Below are 8214 nucleotides of genomic sequence, written 5' to 3'. Positions count from 1 at the left end.
TCATGCTCAGAAAATTCAGAGATTATTTAAGAGTGCTTTCTCACATGATAGAAAAGACTTTTCAGGTAGATGATCTGTTGCATCTCAGCAGCCCTGAAGATTGCCAGTATCTATTTTACATGTGTGTAGGCCTCACTGTTACCCAGAACTATCCATTCCTTTCTTTTCAGTGAATTGATGTTTAACTTTAAGCCCAGCATGGGTATGGCAGGGCTCAGGCTGGACACTCTCCCAAGTGACACGCACACCCATGTGTGAGGTAACACACTGCAGCGGTGCCAGTCTTTCTGACAGGAGTCAATGGCTGTGACACACAGACGGATATTTCTGGCAATCCTAACTCACCATATCAACGTGTAAAGTCTCTGATATTTTCTCTTTACATAGCGATGCTTTCTCATGATTTTAAAGAATGTACTGACAACATGAAGATCAATCAATTAATAGCATTTTAAATGTAATATAATTGCCAAATGCTATGGGCAAGATTATCTCTTGCATCTGTCCTTGAAGGAGGTCTACAAGAAAGGGATGATTTTGGTTTCCCCATTTGCCTTGTCTTCCCTTTTCAGCCCTGCAGACAGACTCTCTTCTTCTGTCCCTCTTGTATGGCTGCACAGGGATGGCAGAACTGGTGACTGCATGGTGGAGTGCAGAGAGGTTTGAGCAGAAGGGCAAAAGAAGAGGGGGGGTGGGGGGGAGGGATTGAAGGAAAGTGAGCATTACTTCCACTGCCTGCAACCCTCTGTGGGACGGGAAGTGTTTTGAGAGGACCCCAGCTCCTTGAAGAAGGTGTTTGACTTCTCTGAAGTCTCCCAAGAGAGAAAGGGAGAAATAGAGAAGACCTGCACATCCCTACCTAATGAGAGGTCTGACCTTGATCTTGGGGAATATCTCAGTTTTGAGTCTGCCTTGGGCAGCTTAAAGATGCTGGGAACTCCAGTGTATGGGCATTAGGGTTTATGGCTTTTGGGTTTTGGAGTAGGTAAACTCCAAACTAAGCAAACCACATGGGTACATGAGTAGCATCTTTCTTCCTTGATGGTGAACATGTACCTGAACACTCTGATTAATAAGGAGCAAAATCATCACAAAATTAATCAGTGATGCTCTTGTTTCACTGGAATGGAATGTGGTATGACAAGTTCAACGTATATTGTGATACACAGAGTAACTGATGGACTGGAACCGCTTAGAGTCAAGTGCTTAAAGTGGCAGAATGCAAAAAAAAAAAGTATTTGGGAGCTGCAGTTCTTGGAAGACAACACTCTCCAGTGTGTCTCTCTGTGTTTGGGCAATTTCTTTTCCCTTTTCTCTCACCATCCACAAGGTCCTGCTGTGATAACTGTAAGGCATTGCTCTCCTTTATTGTTTGCTGCCTTTCGCAGAGCCTTCTGAGCAAAAAGATCACGCAGGTATATCTGTGTCAAGTCACAAAATATGAGGGAGTTTAATCAGGACATTCTAAAGATCTTAGCAGATGCCAGGCAGTCATATTCAGAATTGCCAACACCTTTATTTTTATCTTACTTGGTTTGTTTTCAAGCTTGAACATGTGTGTACACTAAGATTAGAATTATTTGCATGCCAGGTTTCAGAGTTCAGTTATTTTTGTGTTAACTCCACAAAAATAAAAATGAAAAAAAAGAAAGTGGGCGGCATTTGATCAGGAGGAAAGGGAAGATGATTTTATTTAAGGCAGAAATAAAAGAATTTTTCTTTCAAATCAGTTAATAAAACAAAGAAAAGGCAAAGCTATGCATGGAGATCAAGCACAGGAAAATCTGATTTCCTGAAGAAAGTACTCACTCTTTGCTTCCTTCCTTCTCCAAAGACAAAAATTAAACTAATTTCTGGATCCATGAGGTCTGGTCCTTACAGCCCGTATATGGGAGGTCTGCTACATGAGGAATCTGCAGCACTTCAAGGAAAGTTACGGGCAACTACACTAATGCCCCATGCTCTACACCAACACTTATCTATTTTTCTTTTTATTATTTTTCCAGTTCCCAGCTAGATCAAAGTGCATTTGAATCAAATATCCAACCACATTTTTCTGATATGTAAGATATTCAAGTAGATTCCATATGCCTTGCAGTTATCATCCACTTGCAAACATACATTGTATGTTTGTGCATGTAAAAACGGGGCTTTCCACACAACTAATAGGTTGCTTAATAAGACTACTGATGGCATGATCTAGCTTTATAAAGTCCGATGGCTATTAATTCTTCTCAATTTATGGCTTTTCTATATGTGAAGGTCAGAAACAGGAAGAAACCTTCTCTGAATTCAGAAAAGCAGTAAAGCCACTCTCTGTGGCTGCTACTGCGTTAGCCAGACTGCAGTTACAGCCAAGACCCTGTATCTTTCTCTTGGTAGAAAGGGGTCTCAATTTCTATTTGGCTATTAAAAGCAGTGGTCCAGATGCAACGTCTGGCTCAGGAAATCCCTAAACTGCTGATTGTCGGAAACACAGAGGATATTTGGGCGGGCGGGGGAGGGAGTGGAGAGGGAATCACTCTGCACACACCCTGTTCTTACACTATTTTCCGAAGCATCTGCCTCTGTCTGCTGTCAAAGGCAGGATGTTGGGATAGATGGATCTTTCACCTGAACTGGGATGGCAGTTCCTGCGTGTTTGGGGGGTGGAGTGGGGTGTAGCTGTGAACCGCCACCTTCCAGGATCTGAGGATCCCAAACATGACCTTCCCCTCCTGCCTAAAGCTTTATAGCTGTAGTGCTTCATCTACAATCCATTTTCCCCAAATCCTGCTCAGAGCCGAAGTGCAGCATAGGGGGAGAGTTGGCCCCCTCCTCAAAGGCTGTGTATTTTTATGTGTTTATGTATTTATTTTGGCTTGGGTGGCCATTTTTTTCTTCCCCTTCTGAACAGGGAATTCAGAAAAGTGACTTCATTTTTAATCCTTGACAGTTTATGGGCTTTGAAAGAGATTCTGGGTAACACTGAGCAATTAAGATGCCATTTTAATAGTTCTTTCAAGTGAAATCAAGTGAGTAATTAAATAAAATTGAATGAGGACCATGTCAGGCCACCCACAAGCTCTCATATCCGCTACAAATAGATGAATAAATCCGGGTGGGGGACAAATGCCTAAGTGGTCCTATTTATGTATTATTGGGTGACTCTAGGAATGAGGCTTTCAGCTGAAAGATTTGTTTTCTTTGTACAATGTTTCCAAGCAAGAACATGCAAGACTGTCAATTGCTATTCAAGCAGCAGTAACTTCCCGATCTTTTTAAATTCTCTATGGTAGTGTTAATGCCATTGGTTTGTATAGATGGCCTACTGTCAAAGTCACAGAACATAAACAGGACTTTTTACGTTAAATGCTGGATTAGAATTTCTGCTGCCTTGTTATTTATATGATTATATATGGATGCTTGTCAAAAGTTGCTTTAGAGCGCAAGCATGGAGTATGGTATTACACATGCTTTGCATTCATTTTACACAGATAAAAAAATGCAGGCAAAGGAAAAACAAGTGCTTTTGAGATTTACAGTACAGTAACTAAGTAGGTATTGATGAAAAGCGGTATTTCTCTGTTGTATATCAGTTCATTTTCCTATGGGAAAATTTTTATTTCTTTACGCTTTTTCGCTCTTTTTGTGCCAGAATTTCTCACTATAATTAGAAGTATTAACTGGAAACTCTATTTCCAAAGTGTATTCTTTGTACTGTAGCTGGCATGCCTAACCCTGTCTTAGATCTATGCAAAATGTTGATAAAATATTGATGATTGAAAAATGTCCCATTTGAAATTAAAACAGGGATATTAATATGATGACATTCGATAATAGTTTTGAAAACTTGACTTGCAATGCAAAAAGCATTACTTTTCCTGAAATGAACGTGGGGGGAGGCATTGGTTCAATACAACAGCCAAAATAATCTCATTGTATTTCACATACAGATTCACAAAAAACCTCATTATTCCCCAAGCGTTTCCTCTGTAGGATACCTTCTGGGCACAGCTGAGGGAGTGGGTACCAGGCAGCACTCCCTCCTCACCCCACATAAATTTGTTTTCCCTTCATCTTGTGTGTTGCAATCAGCTGATCATCACTCAGTGCCTGTTGATGCCACCGTAGTACAAATACATACTTGCTGTTTTCTTCCTCTCCTAAAACATGATTTTCTGTTTTTACTGTGAATCTGGGACAATACAGGCCCCCTCTGGTGGTCAAAACAACATCTGTACATTTCTACAGGGTTTCACTCTTAAAACTCTTTTGCTGAGGGGCCAAAATGTCTGCTTTATGTTTTAAAGTCGTATGACCATAGTTTGTTCATTTTTCTAAGAAAACCACAGGAATGAGCCAAAACTGAAGGAGAAAAATGCGTAGGAGAGGTGTTCCAGCGTGTGTCAGTTCCCAGGAATGTGGTCGGTGACACTGACGGGTGCACACAGAGGGGAGCTGCAAAATTCATCGCACCAATCCTCCCTGCTCAGCTGGCGCGCGGGAGTAGGGATGGCGCTCGGGATGCCAGGGCTGGGCCCACTGCTGGAGACAGGGCAGAGCATTAGGGAGAAATAGGAAACAAACTCTTACTGCTGAGAAAAAATACCTGCCTAATGTCACAGGCTGCTCTTTCTCTGATCACTGGAAACTACAGGGATACTGGATATGGCATATTGATGCACAGAAAGCAAGTATAGGTTGATTTACTGGTTTCTATGGCTCTCTTTTAATTTGGTAGGGTTGGGCTCATGATAACAAAACTATTTGGACTCACACAGAGGATTATGATATGCAACTCTTAAATTTAGAGGAAGGCTCTCCTGATCACTTCTCCTTTTCCTCTAATATGTTTGCATGTGAAAAAGTGGCATTTCCCTTTGCTGTTGTGAGGATGTTTGGTGGTGTCCTTTCTGGCAAGTTATTTCAACAACATCCGACTTCCTGAAGGTTGAGGTGGTTTCTGAAACTGCTGGAAAAACCAAAAAATGTTTGAAATCACTATGGCATCTTTAAAAGTAACTATCAGCCATGTCATCAGGAAGATAATCTGAATGGCTGTCCAAAATAAGTCCTACAGTCACTAGTTGTGGCTTCTCCTTCCCTTCTGAATCTGGCTGATCCTCACACATTGCACAAGCTTCCACTGGCATTTCTTAGCCTGTCCCCTAAGCCCTCAACTTGACTTTCTGTCTGCTGCCTCCCAGCAGCAACACATACCATCCGCCACTCAAAGGATAAAAGAGTCCTGTCAACACAACAGCTGACCAAGAAAAAGAGTATTTCACCAATGTGTTTATTCACTGAAGAGCACTCGATCAATCCTATCAATGGTGACAAAGAGGATTTAATAGTAACATACAATAATTTTTTTTTTTGGCAAACCCCCCTTTAGCCACAATAATGGCTGCTGAAGCACTCATCGTTGTCATGTGATTCTTATCAGCCTAAGGAAGCTGAGAAAGAGGGTTTGTGATGTGTCATAAAAATATATTTAATGTTATTTAAGGGTTTGTAATTGAGAATGTTGGCTTCCCAGAATCCCCTGCTTTTCTTCGTCTCCTAGTAGCTCTTCTGCATACCTGTGAACTGCAAAAAATGGCTCTGTGCCATAATACACTGTGAAGTTTTAAAACTCTGCTAGCAGCGGTCATCCTGGCCAAGGGCTTCTGAATGTTTGGGGTTTTTTTTTTTTCTGTAATAAGTCTGAAGGCCCTCTGCAATTTGCTGGTAAATGTACACTGCCGGCAGCTACACACCACCATCAGAAAAAAGGTGAGCTGCCAGACTAGCTGGACTGCTTAGAGTTTAGGGTGTATTATTTTATTCAAGCTTATGAATTCCTATGTCATAAATAAATATTTCCAAAGTAGAAAGTTAGAAATGGGTATGAGGATTTTTATTTGTTCTTTTCAATATAGCAAAAAAAAAAAAAAAGAGAATAGTTTTCAATGAGATTTCTTTTAGTTATACAACTACATTCATTCACCATGTGAATAAGCAATACTTGTGCACAGGGTTGTGCAGAGGAGAATGGCTTTAAGAGGGAAGAAGAGGAGTTTATAGCTGCCTCAAGCTTTCTTTTTCAAAATGCCAAATGCTGGATTACATTCAGAAAGAGTTTGTTCACCTTAAGAAATGAGGATACTATTCATAAGCAACTTTCAGCATCCTTTTCCTTTCCTTTCCTGTATCAGTCTCTGAACATGTCAGTCCTTAATCTTCTTTTTGATGAACTAAGTAGTCCGAATTCTGAATATGGTCTTCTCATACATGACGTTTATTTTCCAGGTGGTTAACCAGCAGCACTTGAGCTACATGAAATGCAAGCAGTTAAGGTGCAATCTCATGCCAGCACCACAGCATGGTTACAGAAGAAGGTGAGTCACCAGCCCATCTTCTATCATGGCCTTGTCTCATCTTTCATACAGCAAGCAGTGGGACTTGTGGGGGACCAGTGCTGTCTTTTACTGATCATTCCTGGAGTTCCCCTTTCCTGGCTTTTGATCAAACAAAGCTTTTGGCACAGGGCTTATAGGACAAGGAAGATTGGTCATGTTTGTGTTAATCACTGTTGTGGCTTTTCTCTGAACTTTCTATAAATTATCAGCAACCCTTTTGAACTGCAGGCACTAAGCCTGGACAGGATTCTAGCAGTAATTGCTCAGGACCGCAGGGAGACATACGATAGCCATCCTACCTGATATACCCTTGGGTATATGCTTGTGTATCCAAGGGCTGCATTGTCTCTTTTAGCAGCGTGTCACATCGGGAGCTCTTGTTCAGCTGACAAAGCAGCATGACTCCAATATGTTTCCAGCGACCTAAAGCTCATGAAAGAGATCCCTTTTTTTTCCTTGCTGCAGTTAATCATGAAGGGAAACAAGATTACATTGAGGTCTTTTTAACCTTTTTTTTTTTTTCCTGGGGACCAGATTCATTCCTGTGCCCCAGAAACAAAGACCTTAGGTATGAATTGCTAAATGGCTGAAAAGATCCATTCTCTTTCTTTGTTCAGGCAATATACAACAGATGCCAGCAAAGGCATTGAAAGAACTTTTGGTATGGGCATGCATTCCTTCGACTGGGTGCTTGCATGCACGAAAGTTTATATAATTATAATAGTAAGAGCTGATATATGAATACGATCCCTGGCAAAAACTACAAATTAAAATTGAATGGGTCTAAGCTTTTCATCTTGCTGCTAATACTGAGAGCCGCTCCAAAATGCTTTTCAAAAGATCAGGAAAAAATACTAAGAAAAATACAGTATGCAAGCAAGTTGTGGGCAGGTGTAAAGGGCATGTATATCCAAGCGGCTATGAGGTCCCTAATTACTCTAAGTATATTTGTGTGACCGAATTTGGCTAAGATTCTTCATCCTTCTTCCTCATTACTACCGCTGGCAGCTACCAGGCTTCTGCCAGGGAAATCCAGCCCCAAGCTGCTGCATGCTGTATGTTCAGCAGCCTGAACATCAGAGGCTGATAAAGACGTCAGGTTATGACCACAGGACAGAAAGAACTAAGTGAGGAATTTCACAGCCACACACAAGGGTGGTGCTGAGGAAGAGGGGATAGAGACAAACAGGATTTGTCAGTAGGAAGAGCGCAGTTTACCTGCAAGATCAGCTGAGGACAGAAAAGGAAGATTGAGCTGGTAGATCTAACAAAACAAGCCAGGAGCTGGGCCATAAAGTGAGGATGCTCCTCTGTAGCACCAAGAAAATAGAGGCAAAGAAGGATGTGCAGCCTTCATTTCTTCACTGCAAACTCCCTCATAGTGCTCTGTACTTGGCAGGCTCCTGGCTCACCCTGTGTGCCAGAGGATTTTCCTGGCTAAAGCAGTCTGCTGGCAGATGATCCCCCACCTCAGACCCAGAGATACCATCTCTCAAACAGCCTGTGCGTCTAAGAGGAGGCTGACTATATTATCATTACTATATCCTGAAAAATATAGATAGGGATGTGGTTACAGAAAAAGCTTTAAACGTTGCCATGCTTGCAGGAACAGAATGCTTTATTGTGTGAGGTTACTTACAGTCAGATTTTCCTTTAAACTGAGGCTAAAAGAAGGGGCTTACTTCAAACCACTGATCTGTAATACAAAGGTAGGAAAAAGTAAAACAAAATCCACTATTAAAACCACATAAGCATCCTCTCTAGGGTCTCCACGGGCTCATGAGGCTGCAGGCCACTGTGTACCGTGTACCCCAGCCACAGTGTGCGCTGG

The sequence above is a fragment of the Egretta garzetta genome, unplaced genomic scaffold, assembly GCF_000687185.1.
Source record: "Egretta garzetta isolate BGI_Z169 unplaced genomic scaffold, ASM68718v1 scaffold54, whole genome shotgun sequence".
Taxonomy (NCBI): domain Eukaryota; kingdom Metazoa; phylum Chordata; class Aves; order Pelecaniformes; family Ardeidae; genus Egretta; species Egretta garzetta.
Note: the sequence above shows the minus strand (reverse complement) of the source record.